The sequence below is a fragment of the Rhinoderma darwinii genome, chromosome 5 (genome assembly GCF_050947455.1).
Source record: "Rhinoderma darwinii isolate aRhiDar2 chromosome 5, aRhiDar2.hap1, whole genome shotgun sequence".
In the NCBI taxonomy this organism is placed as follows: domain Eukaryota; kingdom Metazoa; phylum Chordata; class Amphibia; order Anura; family Rhinodermatidae; genus Rhinoderma; species Rhinoderma darwinii.
The window spans coordinates 13,541,261-13,556,427 of record NC_134691.1 but is presented as its reverse complement, the minus strand read 5'-3'; the positions used below and the strand labels follow the sequence as shown (position 1 = coordinate 13,556,427).

Here is a 15,167-nt window from a genome sequence, read left to right as displayed (position 1 = left end):
TGTGTGTGTGTGTGTGGGGGGGGGGGTGTTGCAAGGAGGGGGGCGTTGTAAGGAGCTGATCGCGAGGGGGGGTGGTGGTGCTGCGAGTGCTGTTTTTACAGGTGTTCACACAGATTGAGACGATCGTCCTCCCGATGCTGCTAGAACTAGATCATCGAGCCGCTGACACCCCATTTTATAAAAGATCACCAGCGCTAGAGGAGTTATCAACTTGGAAAAAAAAAAAGGTAATTAGGGAAGAAATTTTTTTTTAAAATGTTAGCACTAGATATAGAATTTTATTTAGGTTTAGGATGCATTTAAAAAAAAATATGACTCAACTTGGGAATAACCCTTTAAATATTTTAGTCAGGTGACTAGTGAGTGCCGGGGAGAGGGACTGGAGGAGGTGTGAGGGGATAGGGTCACTAGGACAGGTAGTGGGATGAGAAGAAGAGGAGCCTGGATACTGGAGGAGGTGTGAGGGGAGAGGGACTGGAGGAGGTGTGAGGGGATAGGGTCACTAGGACAGGTAGTGGGACGAGAAGAAGAGAGGAGCCTGGATACTGGACGAGGTGTGAGGGGAGAGAGGGACTGGAGGAGGTGTGAGGGGAGAGGGTCACTAGGACAGGTAGTGGGATGAGAAGAAGAGGAGCCTGGATACTGGAGGAGGTGTGAGGGGAGAGGGACTGGAGGAGGTGTGAGGGGATAGGGTCACTAGGACAGGTAGTGGGACGAGAAGAAGAGAGGAGCCTGGATACTGGACGAGGTGTGAGGGGAGAGAGGGACTGGAGGAGGTGTGAGGGGAGAGAGGGACTGGAGGAGGTGTGAGGGGAGAGAGGGACTGGAGGAGGTGTGAGGGGAGAGAGGGACTGGAGGAGGTGTGAGGGGAGAGAGGGACTGGAGGAGGTGTGAGGGGAGAGAGGGACTGGAGGAGGTGTGAGGGGAGAGGGACTGGAGAAGGTGTGAGGGGAGAGGATCACTAGGACAGGTAGTAGGACGAGAAGGAGAGGAGCCTCGAGACTTCTTCTGTTATTTGGTCAAATGCTGAGAGTGAAGAAGAGGGAGTGCGGGAGGGAAGGGGATCGATGTTACTCGGGGACTGGGAGAGAATATCATGCTGGATTTTGTCAATTTTAACTTTAAAATAAGTGGCCAGATCTTCAGCACTGAGATATGAGATAGATAGGAGATATAAAATGCATATCTCTCACCTGTCTCTCTCATCTCTATCTATAAAACCTAAAATTCAAAGCAGCAGTTGTTGTTACCTTCCTGCAATAAAAGATGAAAATGAGCGTTACTCCAGCAGATGCAAATACTGTGGACTTTTATTCCATGCAGAGCCGGTCCCTATCCATGGAATAAATGGTAACTATTTGCATCTGCTGGAGTTCTGCTCATTTTCCTCTTCGGTCTCATATCTATCTATTATTTCTCCATCTAGAAACCACTTTCACAAGTGAAAATGGTCTTAGAGAAGTGATCCTCTTTAGGTTTGGTTCCCACAGTGCAGTTTTGCTGCAGATTTTTATTGCTTTTTCAAGCCAAAACCAGGAACGGAACCTAAATAGAAGAAATATATAAAGAGGCATTTATAGGTCGGCTCTCCTGGATCCAATTCTGGTTTTTGCTTACAAAATACTGGCAAAATCTGCAGCAAATCTGCACTGTGGAAACCCAGCCTAACGGCTCATGCACATGACAGAGTGCGCCGTCCGAGTACCGTCAGTGATCCGAGGAAAGATAGGACATGTTCTCTCTTTCCTCGGATCGGAGACCCGGACCATTTTTCACAGACCCGATTCACCCGTCAAAGTGAATGGGTCCGTGAAGATTATCGGATGCCGTCAAAAACGAGTGGCACAACGGTCGTGTGCAAGAGGCCTAAAGCCAGGTTCCCACGGGTCAGATATGCTGCGTGAAAATCACGCAGCGTATAAGACCTGGAACCCGCAGCCCTTCCCGTCAAAAACCGCACCACATTGCAGTGCGGTTTTACGGTGGGAATTTCCGCTGCGGACAAAAAAAAAAAAAAAAAAAAGAGTTAATATTTAACCGCCCCTCCCTTCTGCACGTAGTCCGGCCTCCTAAGATTGACCAAATTGAGAAAAAAAAAAAAAAGGCATAAAATTAAAAAATCACGCAGCGTATAAGACCTGGAACCCGCAGCCCTTCCCGTCAAAAACCGCACCACATTGCAGTGCCTCCTAAGATTGACCAAATTGAGAAAAAAAAAAAAAAAAAGGCATAAAATGAAAAAAAATACAAACAAAAAAAACCAACAACTTTTACTCACCTGGTAAACCCGCTGCCGCTCCGCCTGTCCCCTCCGCTCTTTGCTTACATTGCTGCAGTGATGACATCCACATATACCGAACTGATCGCTGCAGCCATCACTGCCCTCATTGGTCTGATACCGTACACTGGTAAGGCCAGTGATTGGCTGCAGAGGTCATGCAGGAATACGGGCACGTCATCGCTGCAGAAGGTAAGCAAAGAGCGGTGGGGACTCTGAGCGGCAGCGAGTTTATCAGGTTAGTATAGGATCTTTTGTCATTTTACGCCTTTAAGAAGTTGGACAATATAAGGCTTCGTTCACATCTGTGTTGGGTTCCCGTCGACTACGCTATTACTTCCAGCAAAACGACAGGTCCGGTGCACAACAGACACAAACGGAAACCACGGGCATCGGGTCCGTCACCATTGAAATCAATGGTGAGGGAAGCGGAAACCTCTGGTTTCCATTCGTGTCAGTTTGTGTCTGTTCAGGGTCCCGTTCTGACGGAAACCGCCGATGGAAACCTCCGACGGAACCCCAACGCAGATGTGAACGAATCCTTAATAGAACATGAAGCAATTGACAAACTGGACTAGATCTCGGGTGGTCTCAGCATTTGGGGACGTTTCATTATTTATCTTCTGTAAACTATGAGGCGATGTTCACACGCAAAACACGGAGCGGTTTAAGGGAAAACAGCCTCGAATTTTCAGCCATTTTTAAAACCACAAATGTTTTCAGGCGTTTTTTGAGCTGCTTTTCGATTGACCCAAACGGCCACCTAAAAAAAAAAACGCCCCGTCAGAGCGGAACGTCGTTTTTCCCATTGAAAATCGACAGGCAGATGTTTGAAGGTGATCAGCTTCCGTTTTTTCAGACATTTTTCAAGGTTTACGCCCCGAAAAACGACTGAAAATAAATTGTGTGAACATACCCTAAGGCTATGTTCACACGCTAAACAAAAAACCATCTGTAAAATACGGAGCGGTTTTCAAGGGAATACAGCCTCTGGTTTAAGCATCAGACGTTTTTTGATGCCTTTTTTACGGACGTTTTTTGGATCTTTTTTCTTTTGAGACAATGAAAAACGGCTCCAAAAACTGCTCAAGAAGTGACATGCACTTTTTTTTTTACAAACTGCTGCGTAAAAAAAACGCCCTGTGGGAAAGAAACGCCGTTTTTTCCCCATTGAAATCAATGGGCAGATGTTTGGAGGCGTTTAGCTTCCGTATTTTTAGCCATTTTTCGGAGCGTTTACAGACTGAAAATAAGCTGTGTGAACAGACCCCAAAACTCTCATCATCCTCTGAAAACAGGCTTCAGTTGGACCTCACACAGAAGCGGAAAAACTACTCAATTAACACCCAACCCCTCCCCCACAGGAGCTCTGGAGCTCTCCAAACCTTGATGGAAAACCAGCTCAAGTTAGATGATGCCTGAATTCAGAGGCTCGCTGCAAAGCATCATGGTCCAGAATTACAGGGAAAAAATAAAGGGGAACACTAGTAATAATGCATTCCTTCTATTAACTAAGCAGTAACCCAAATATAGGGCTGCTTCTCCATGATCTTTTAATGGTCCTGTTTGGGGGGGGGGGGGTATATAAAGGGGGGATGGGTGTCTGGGACATAGTTAGGCATATTTATCAATACAATGACACCACTTTCCACATAGAATTGCATTGGGGAAAAAAAAAAAAAAAAAAAAGGGATGTTCAGACGGCGCGCAATATTTACCAAACCCTCCTGCCACTTTTACAAAAATAAAAAAAAATTACATTTTTGAAAAAAAATAATTTCATGTATATAATATATTCTCTACTCAACAGGGGTCTGGAGACAACATACTGAGTCATTTACTTCCTGAACTGGTTTGTTTCGAAAATGGCCAATATTAGTCAGTAAATTTCTCAAAAAAGGAAAAAAAAAAAAAATATAATAATATTTCTCCAGAAGCCAAAAACGTTTTAATACAAAATCTCCTACGATCACTCGGTCTATGAATGAGAGGAATTTCCTAATAGGTTCATCTCGTCCAGCCTTTTGATTCCGATCCCGCAAAATTTAGAACAAGTGCCGGATTATTGGACTGTCTGGATTATCAAATGCTGAATTAAAGGAATTGTGTGCCAATATTTTTTGGTGGTTACGATGCAAAGATTTCTACTACTTACATTGAGGTGTTTGTCACGTGCTGTCCGTGCGACTATGTTATAGCTGCATTCATCGAGTTCAGTGTATCCTACGAAACAAGAAAGACTGGGATTAGTGGGTGAACCTCAATATTATAGGGTTTTATTTGTGCCTTTACTTGCCCTAAAGACTATCATTGGCCCATCTCTATGCTTGTCTCTGAAATTCCCACATGCTAGTTTTGGGTTGTCAATGCTCCTCCCCCTTCAATGAACTATGTACTGAAATACAGACATTTACAGGGGAGGTACATCTAGATAAACATCACTTAGGAGCAATTCACTTAGAATATGTACACGGCCTTTGTCCTGGCCCTGACCCGTGGATTATGTAAACCTAACCTCTGCGATCCCAGTGATCGTTTAAATAAACTTTATTTACAATAAACAAAACAACCTCTGTAAAGGGACCGCGTCATCAAAAACAACAGAGAGTGATATAATTATTGCATTGTGCACAGTGTGGCGTTTATTTTCTTTATTTTATATGCGTTTATCTAATTAATATTTATTAAAGGCTCCGCCCACATCCTGCCGTCTTAAACTGCAGATACACCCCATCTTTGAAGTTTAGCAGCTTCCTCTACATGCCGGCAATTGATTGGCCTATCGTATCCACAGCTGAGCAACAGTGAACGTGATTGGTCAAAGCTCTCACTGAACAAATCTACAAGCTCCGCCCCATAGACTTGTTCACAGAAGGGCAAAATCCTGAGATGTGATACGTCCTATTTCCTAAAAAACAAAGGAATATGAAACGAGGAGATGTCATTAAGTGAATAATCCCAAGGCGATATATAATACAAGTTCTTCTATCGTCGTCTTATGTGTTGCTGTTTCTTAGTTCGGTTTCTGGGAAAGCTGGGTGACGATCAGTATGGCTGCCGCTAGAGCTCTCGCAGGGGTTGTCACGTCACCCATCTAGTAATTCAGAGGGACTGCAGGAAAGATCAGGGACTACTCCTGTGGGAGAAAGCTGTAATGGCAGCCATATTGGTTGTCACAGAAACTAATGTAACCAATATGGCTGCCACTTACTGTTCGGCCGCATTTTTTGCGTCCTTATTACAGCCGGGATTTACTATGTTGTTGGTTCGGGACATTAGACCGAAGGTCAGGCCAAGATTTTTGCCCATTATACGGACGCAAAAAACAAACAAAAACACCTGCATTACGGTCTAATCCATGGGCCAGATGTAATGGCGGCCATATTGGTAGTCACCCAACTTTCCTAGAAACAGATAAAAATTATATTCCAGTTTAATTATATCAGTTTCTGGGAAAGCTGGGTGACCACCAATATAGCTGCCATTACAGCGGCCTCATGGTTCGTCACTCAGCTTTCCGACTTTTCATTTACCTAGATTTGACATTCAGGATCCTAGGAAAGTTCAGTAAGGCCTCATTCAGTAGGCCGTAATGCAGACACATTTTTGCGGCCGTATAAGAGTTCTTTATAGCAAATGTACCTAAATATACGGGAACACGTCCCCTATTCCCATAACGATGCACATAGGACATTCAGGAGTCCGGGAAAGCTGAGTGACAATCCAAAAGAGAGCTGTATATTGGTGGATACCCAGCTTTCCCAGACACAGAATTTGATAGAAAAAGATTTTCTATTTATAGGGGATTTTTTTCATGATTTTTGGGGTATTGCGCTATTGATGGAGGTTTTCAGAACGCGGACCCCGTGTCATAACGAGCTTCGCCATGTTGCGGTGACAGGTCTATTTCAGAGGAGCAGAAATTGGCTCATTGTTCTTCATTTGGAGACCAGATGACTATAACGACATTGGGAGGGAAACGAGCGCTACAAACAAATACGTTACGTCTGTGCCTGATTCATGACGGCTGCCCTATAAATACGGCTGATGGATCGTGTTTTCTGAACGTAAATTCATTTCCAGACTGGATGACAATAAATTGGGAACAAGTACATGACGGAACATAAAAATATCAAACGCAGATGAAGCAGAGCTGGTGCCTGGATCAGTAACGTCTATCATAAAGATGCAGCAGAGCGGTGTATGTCATTTAACTCTCTGAAGCTGTATTGTTTGTGGATTGTGATCGCTCTAGTGTGTTTTCCAGCAGTCCTATGTAAAAATCAGAGAACACTTGGTGATCTAAACATCGTGCCAGATGACAGACTCAGCTCTGCTGCATCTTCATAGCTTGTAAAATCCAAACCTTGCATAGATAACGACACATTAAGGGTCAATGCACACGATATGCTTTACGTGCGGCTCTGAATACGCATTAAAACGGAAAAACCGCATCAAAGTGTACACGTAGCCTAAAGGGTTTTCTTAGGATATGAACCGTTGCCGATCAGATGAATAAAGGGGCGGCCCTTGTTGGTTTACCCAAGGAACAGCGCCATGAACACTGTTGTGGCTATACTTGGTACTACAGCCCCGTCCATTCAACTGACCGGTGACGGTGTCGGGAATCGGCCCCCACCGATCAATATTGATAAAAAAAAAATTAACTCCTGGTTTACCTGTGCGATCTTTGCTCAGAGATTGAATCCAGAGCCGAATTTAGTGTGTCAAACTGGGCAATTGGCCAGGGTCCGCATGAGGAGGGCATCCCAGGGCACAACCAGAATATACCATTAACCCTTTCACTGCCCTAGACTACCAGGGAATCTACAATTAACCCTTACCATGGACCATAAAGAATTAACTGTCTAGAAATGGCGAGCAGGAGACCTACTTTGCAAAAAAAAAAAATAGACCCCCATCAGACCCCCTCGCAGCGGTGTATCTCCTTTCTACTGACATAAGTAGGAACAACACAAATGTACATGTTTATAGGGGAGTTGGTCAAACTAGCATTTTGCATCGGGCCCAGGTTGTCACTTCTTTAGTCCCCCAGATGTACCGGACGTGCGGTTAAAGAGGTATTCCCATCCTATAAAGTGATGTCATATCGCTAGGATATGACATCACTTTATGATCGTTGGTGGTCTGACCTCTCAGACCCCCACCGATCCTGAGAATAAAGGGGCCGATTCATTCTCAGGATCGGTGGGGCCCCAGAGGTCATTTGTCATCACTCTATTAAGCTAGATTTACACGGACGTTGCGCATCTCGGATGTGAAAAAACTGCAGTTTTTCACCTCCGAGGTGCATCCGTGATCTGCGCGGCGAGATGCGATATCACGCATCCCCCATAGACTAGACTCGAGGGATGCGTGAAAAAAATAGGACATGTCCTATTTTGTCACGGACCCCGTCACACGGTCCGCTGAAACAGCCGTGTGAACGGCCACATTGAATCATATAGGTCCGTGTGACGGCCACATTGAATCATATAGGTCCGTGTGACGGCCACATTGAATCATATAGGTCCGTGTGACGGCCGTCACACGGACGTTTAACGCGCTCGTGTAAATAAGGCCTTAAAAATAGAGGCGGCTGCGTGCAATAAACGAGCAGACATGCAATGAAAGTCCACGAAAAAAAACTTCTCTGTACAAACGCGATTATTAGCCCTCGTACAATTGCATTCCCAGAACTGCCCCGCTCCGGGCCCGCTGATTGGTGTGGAAGTGTCGTCCACAAAGAAGTCAGATGTCAAGCGAGCGAGACTTAAAATAGGATGAGATGGAAGTCATGAGCGCACCCCCCACCCCTCGGATTGCTCTCAACCATGACCCCCACCCTCCCCCTCTCATCACAGCCTGGCATGCCACTATGTATACTCAGCAGACACATTGTATTTTATACAATGCCGGGAATTTACAATGACACAAAACAGACACATAAGTCAGATGTAGCAGAGCTGAGGCGGTCAATGTTGCATTGCTAAGTTTATGAGCTACAACTGATGGTGATATCACCAAGTATTATCTGTGGATTTCCATTGGACTGGTTAGCAGAGCTAAATTTGTCTTTTAACACAGTGAGGCAGCATTAATTGTAACAATCCTAAAATAAAAAGTTGTCGGCTTAAACACATATTGATATGTTTCATAGTTAGTACGGCTGAAAAAAGACACATGTCCATCAATGTTGTATTGCACCAAAGGACAACGTTCGCATGTTACGCCCCAACAAGCCCGACTCCGCTGCCCCAACAAGCCCGACTCCGCTGCCCCAACAAGCCCGACTCCGCTGCCCCAAACACGCTCGACTCACACAGCCCATTTTCGGCCATTTTTCGGGGCGTAAACGCCCAAAAAATGGGAAGCAGAACGCCTCCAAACATCTGCCCATTGACTTCAATGAGGAAAAACGGCGTTCTATTCCCACGGGCCGTTTTTTTACGCGGCCGCTTTCTCTTGAAAACAGCTTCTGATTTTCAGACATTTTTAAGCCACTCGCGATTTTTCCAGCATTTTTTATGGCCGTTTTTGGAGCTGTTTTCTATAGAGTCTATGAAAAACGGCTCCAAAAATGTCCCAAGAAGTGACCTGCACTTATTTTTCGCAGCCATTTTTTTACAAAACGGCCGCGTAAAAATGGCCCGTCTGAACAGAAGGCCGTTTTTACCATGCATTTCAATGGCCAGCTGTTTGGAGGCGTTCTGCTTCCGATTTTTCGGGCGTTTACGGACCAAAAAACGTCCGAAAATAGGCTGTGTGAATATACCCTAAGTTATATACACAAAAAACAAAAAAAACAAACGAGATTCCAGTAGTCAGCAATCACTAGAATAGCATAATCAGGACTGAGGGACAAGAGTTTCCATAGTCCAGAAAACTAGGACTATTCCAGGAGGCCCCAGAGATTGCAGCAATCCCATACACGCAGCATTTCTCTATTTATAGTAAAGGCTGACACCAACATAGTGAAGTAGAGAAGAGGATATATAGGGTCGGGCGGGTTTGCTTACTACATTACTGATTTATACCGTACGCCATCCAGTGACAACCTCTATGGGCAATACAATGGCTGCCATTAGTAGTGGTCAGAAAGCACCTGACCACGAAAGGGACGAAGTGGACAAATTAGGGTTCTTGTTTTTTGGTGGGTCAGGGATTATAAAAAGTGACTACTAGGAGTTGAATAATTTAGTCACCCCACAAGTTCATGTCAGAGAGTACCAGGAGTGGAGATCACCAGCTAGGAAGGGGTTTGGAAACAACAAGGAGTAGGAGTCACTACAGATTTCTAAGGGTATGTTCACACACACTAATTATGGACGTAAATCGGGCGTATTAACCCCCGAATTACGTCTGAAATTACGGCTTGAATGCGTTGACAAACATCTGCCCATTGAAAGCAATGGGCTGACGTTTGTCTGTTCACACGAGGCGTATATTTACGCGCCGCTGTCAAAAGACGGCGCGTAAATAGACGCCCGCGTCAAAGAAGTGACCTGTCACTTCTTGGGGCGTAATTGGAGCCGTTATTCATTGACTCCAATGAAAAGCAGCGCCAATTACGTCCGTAATGGACGCGGCGTTGAAGCGCCTGCACATGCCGTTACGGCTGAAATGACGGGGCTGTTTTCTCCTGAAAACAGCCCAGGAATTTCGGCCGTTACGGACGCTACCGTGTGAACATTCACTTACATTCCTTATAAAGCGGACTTCTTGTTTTCAGTAGGACCTGTCCTGTACCTACATAGTATGGAGCGTATGGCAACACCCAAGTCTGGCGTGGCAAATGACAGTAAATACCAGAAGGACCTGACTCAGGAGTTATAACAAGCTCAGGGGCAGCGTAAGCTCAATACTCTGTGCACATCTCATAAGTGTCAAAATTCACCATGAATAAGTCCCTCAGGCTACAGGTAAAATGTAAGAGAAAAAAAAAAAAAAGTATGGCTATAAAAAGATAAAAAAAAACACTACATTGATCCTTCAAAAATGACCATACAGTGCAAAGACCATGCACAAGACTAATACAGGGGAAACAACATTACTGTACCACCATACAGTAGCCTAATACCGCCATACCGTAACCAAATACCGCCATACCGTAACCAAATACCGCCATACCGTAACCAAATACCGCCATACCGTAACCAAATACCGCCATACCGTAACCAAATACCGCCATACAGTAACCAAATACCGCCATACAGTAACCAAATACCGCCATACAGTAACCAAATACCGCCATACAGTAACCAAATAATACCGCCATACAGTAACCAAATAATACCGCCATACAGTAGCTGAATACCGCCATACAGAAACGGAATAATACCGCCATACAGTAACCAAATACCGCCATACAGTAACCAAATACCGCCATACAGTAACCAAATACCGCCATACAGTAACCAAATAATACCGCCATACAGTAACCAAATAATACCGCCATACAGTAACCAAATACCGCCATACAGTAACCAAATACCGCCATACAGTAACCAAATACCGCCATACAGTAACTGAATAATACCGCCATACAGAAACTGAATAATACCGCCATACAGTAACCAAATACCGCCATACAGTAATTGAATAATACCGCCATACAGTAACCAAATACCGACATACAGTAACCAAATACCGACATACAGTAACCAAATAATACCGCCATACAGAAACTGAATAATACCGCCATACAGTAACCAAATACCGCCATACAGTAACTGAATAATACCGCCATACAGTAATTGAATAATACCGCCATACAGTAACCAAATACCGACATACAGTAACCAAATACCGACATACAGTAACCAAATAATACCGCAATACAGAAACTGAATAATACCGCCATACAGAAACTGAATAATACCGCCATACAGTAACTGAATAATACCGCCATAGAGTAACCGAATAATACCGCCATACAGAAACTGAATAATATGGCCATACAGTAACCAAATACCGCCACAGTAACCAAATACCGACATACAGTAACCAAATACCGCCATACAGAAACTGAATAATACCGCCATACAGTAACCAAATACCGCCATACAGTAACCAAATACCGCCATACAGTAATTGAATAATACCGCCATACAGTAACCAAATACCGACATACAGTAACCAAATAATACCGCCATACAGAAACTGAATAATACCGCCATACAGTAACCAAATACCGCCATACAGTAACTGAATAATACCGCCATACAGTAATTGAATAATACCGCCATACAGTAACCAAATACCGACATACAGTAACCAAATACCGACATACAGTAACCAAATAATACCGCAATACAGAAACTGAATAATACCGCCATACAGAAACTGAATAATACCGCCATACAGTAACTGAATAATACCGCCATAGAGTAACCGAATAATACCGCCATACAGAAACTGAATAATATGGCCATACAGTAACCAAATACCGCCACAGTAACCAAATACCGACATACAGTAACCAAATACCGCCATACAGTAACTGAATAATACCGCCATACAGAAACTGAATAATACCGCCATACAGAAACTGAATACCGCCATACAGTAACTGAATAATACCGCCATACAGAAACTGAATAATACCGCCATACAGAAACTGAATAATACCGCCATACAGAAACTGAATAATACCGCCATACAGAAACGGAATAATACCGCCATACAGAAACCGAATAAAACCGCCATACAGAAACTGAATAAAACCGCCATACAGTAACCTAATGCAGCCATACAGTAACTGAATAATACCGCCATACAGTAACTGAATAATACCGCCATAGAGTAACCGAATAATACCGCCATACAGAAACTGAATAATACGGCCATACAGTAACCAAATACCGCCACAGTAACCAAATACCGACATACAGTAACCAAATACCGCCATACAGTAACTGAATAATACCGCCATACAGAAACTGAATAATACCGCCATACAGAAACTGAATAATACCGCCATACAGAAACTGAATAATACCGCCATACAGAAACGGAATAATACCGCCATACAGTAACCGAATAATACCGCCATACAGAAACTGAATAAAACCGCCATACAGTAACCTAATGCAGCCATACAGTAACTGAATAATACCGCCATACAGTAACTGAATAATACCGCCATACAGTAACCAAATAATACCGACATACAGTAACCAAATACCGCCATACAGTAACTGAATAATACGGCCATACAGTAACCAAATAATACCGACATACAGTAACCAAATACCGCCATACAGTAACTGAATAATACCGCCATACAGAAACTGAATAATTCCGCCATACAGTAACTGAATAATACAGTCATACAGTAATCGAATATCACAATAGAATGCAAACGTAATATGTCCAAATAGTGTTTAATAATTCCTCCATCTAGTGCCAAATAATACCAAAATAAAGGAGTACACAAATAACACAATACAGTGTAGAAAAAAAACCATCTCCATATAGTGTTCAAATTGTCCCACTACCTAGTGATCAAATACCACAATACAGTGCCAAAATAATGTCCACATAGTGTTCACATAATACCCCCGTTTGGGGCCCAAATACCACAATACAAGACAAAAATACGTACTACAATAGAGTGCCCAAATATGCCTAAATAGCACTCAAATAATACCCACATCTAGTGCCTAAATAATACAGCAAGTACACAAACACAATGCAGTGCTAAAATAATATCTCCATTCAAATAATGCCACGATCTAGTGCTCAAATACCACCACAATATAGTGCCATAATATCTTTATATAGTGCTCACATAATACCATCATCTAGTGCCCAAATACTTCCAGAATGTACCCTAATAATGCCATCATCTAGTGCCCAAATACCACAATACAGTACCAAAATAGTATGTAGTATATAGTGTTCAAATAATCCCACCATTCAGTTCTAAAGCTATACCACAATGCAGTGCCCAAATGATACCACAATGCAGTGCCCAAACTATACCACAATACAGTGCCCAAATGATACCACAATGCAGTGCCCAAATGATACCACAATGCAGTGCCCAAATAGTATCTCCATATAGTGTCCAAATAATCCCACCATACAGTACAAACTTTTTTATGGTACACAAAAATATATACATACACCCAAAAAAAAATAGAACACAAGTAAAATGGTGTTAATGGGAGTAACGTTATTGTATAATAATATTACAAGTTGTCCAATCGATTACATCCTGGCGTTCTGTGATGAGAGTTGTGGCGAGGGGGCAGCGGCGTCCAGAAGTCCGTGTGGATCTCTAACTGTGGTGTTTGCCCGACTGGCCTAATTATCTCCTCTCTCCCGTTCTTTTACTGCTCGCTCGGTCTTCTCCTTATATTCTTTCCATGATTTTTTTATGATTATTCTCACTCATTTATGCCTTTTTTTTTTTTAATATGAGTTTACATCTATTTATCTATTCTATATATTTTCTAGAACTTGCCACTTGCCCTCATAATCCGGGAGCCGTCCATGTTACAGGTCAGCATTGGTTATGGTGTTTAGGCAGTTCTGTATTGGAGACTTTATTCGTCTGGCCTCACCCTATTACTAGGGGCATCACCACAGGAGGGTCGCATTTTTGTCTGTGCCCCTCACCTGAGGTTTTTTCTTACTTGTGTTTTATATTTTCGTTTTGTGGGTGCGTGTACATATATATATTTTTCTGTACCAAAATAAAGTGTTTGTGCTTTTTTTCCAGTTTTGTATTATTGAGGGTGCGCATACTTCTTGAGTGGCCGCTTTTTGTAGAAGCTTCGGGCTTGTTTTGCACCCTTTTCATTATGTTTTTCAGCGGTGTCGGCCCCTTTTTCATGGTTCATTATGATTAGTGGGATTTCGTCCCTCGGAGGACCTTCCAATCAACACATTGTGGGGTCCCCTTTAAGGTTTACATAGGCACAGCGACTTATACGTAGCTGTACCTGGTACTGTATAGGTCATCAAAATTATAGCCCCGGAGAACCCCTTTAAAGCTTATGCAAATGACTATCTGTAGCATCTGTGTGATAAAGACCCAAATACAGGGTAATGTATTAGTCCTAGGGCTGGGAAATTAATCAAAATAAACCCGAAACCGAAATCTAACACATATAGCCGACGTAATCTTGTGCATTTCATTTTTTTCGATTCTGTTATGTCTCGGTTCAAACTGTATCTGCGTCCTTAGGACACAGATACAGTTGAAACCAATGGTGGAGCAGGGAGCCGTCAGCTGTGTGGGTGGCAGAGATACGGGTATTATACTGTGTGGCGAGCAGCTATGAGGGCATTATACTGTGTGGGGGAAGCTATGGGGGCATTGTGCTGTGTGGCAAGCAGCTATGGGGGCATTATACTGCCTGTGGGGCAACTAAGGGGCATTATACTGTGAGTCGAGCGGCTATGGTGGCATATACTATGTGGGGGCAGTGTTAGGGTATATTCTATACAGTAGTATACAGCAGGCTCAGTGGATATATACTCAATGGTGTAGCATGCAAAAAGGGGCGTGTTCTAAATAATCGTTATTGAGGTTACATGTTCAATTGATCACGATTTTGGTCATAATCGCCCAGAACTAATTAGTCAATATAAAAATAATACATCGTGCTCCATCGCATCCCGTGCACCGGACCGGCGGCTGCCAGGGCATGATGAGAGTTGTAGTTTCAGCTTGTAGACCACGGCTGTAGAATATAATGTAGAATAGATCCGCTGAGTGCAGTGAGACATTTTTGCATTTCCCGAACTCAAGACTCCTCCACCGTATATGTAAAGTGATGAGCATTCCCTCGGTCTATCTGCCAGACACAATCCCCTGGTGATATTTTACGCTCACGGTTTGGAGGGAGTCTCCTGGGAATGAAACGCGCTAATCTCG

General features: G+C 43.4%; 1 protein-coding gene across 3 annotated transcripts in view; it reads right to left on the bottom strand.

Annotated features, from left to right (window-relative positions):
- ST3GAL1 (ST3 beta-galactoside alpha-2,3-sialyltransferase 1) overlaps positions 1-15,167 on the bottom strand; it is a 136,886-nt gene that overhangs the window by 102,826 nt on the left and 18,893 nt on the right. For 2 of the 3 annotated variants that reach the window (XM_075825706.1, XM_075825708.1), the window contains exon 1: positions 4,434-4,503. The exons of the other annotated variant lie outside the window; for it this stretch is intronic. The gene's annotated coding sequence lies outside the window, so the exon portion shown is untranslated. Of the gene's footprint in view, positions 1-4,433; positions 4,504-15,167 lie in introns of those variants that run through there. 3 annotated transcript variants of the gene reach the window in all.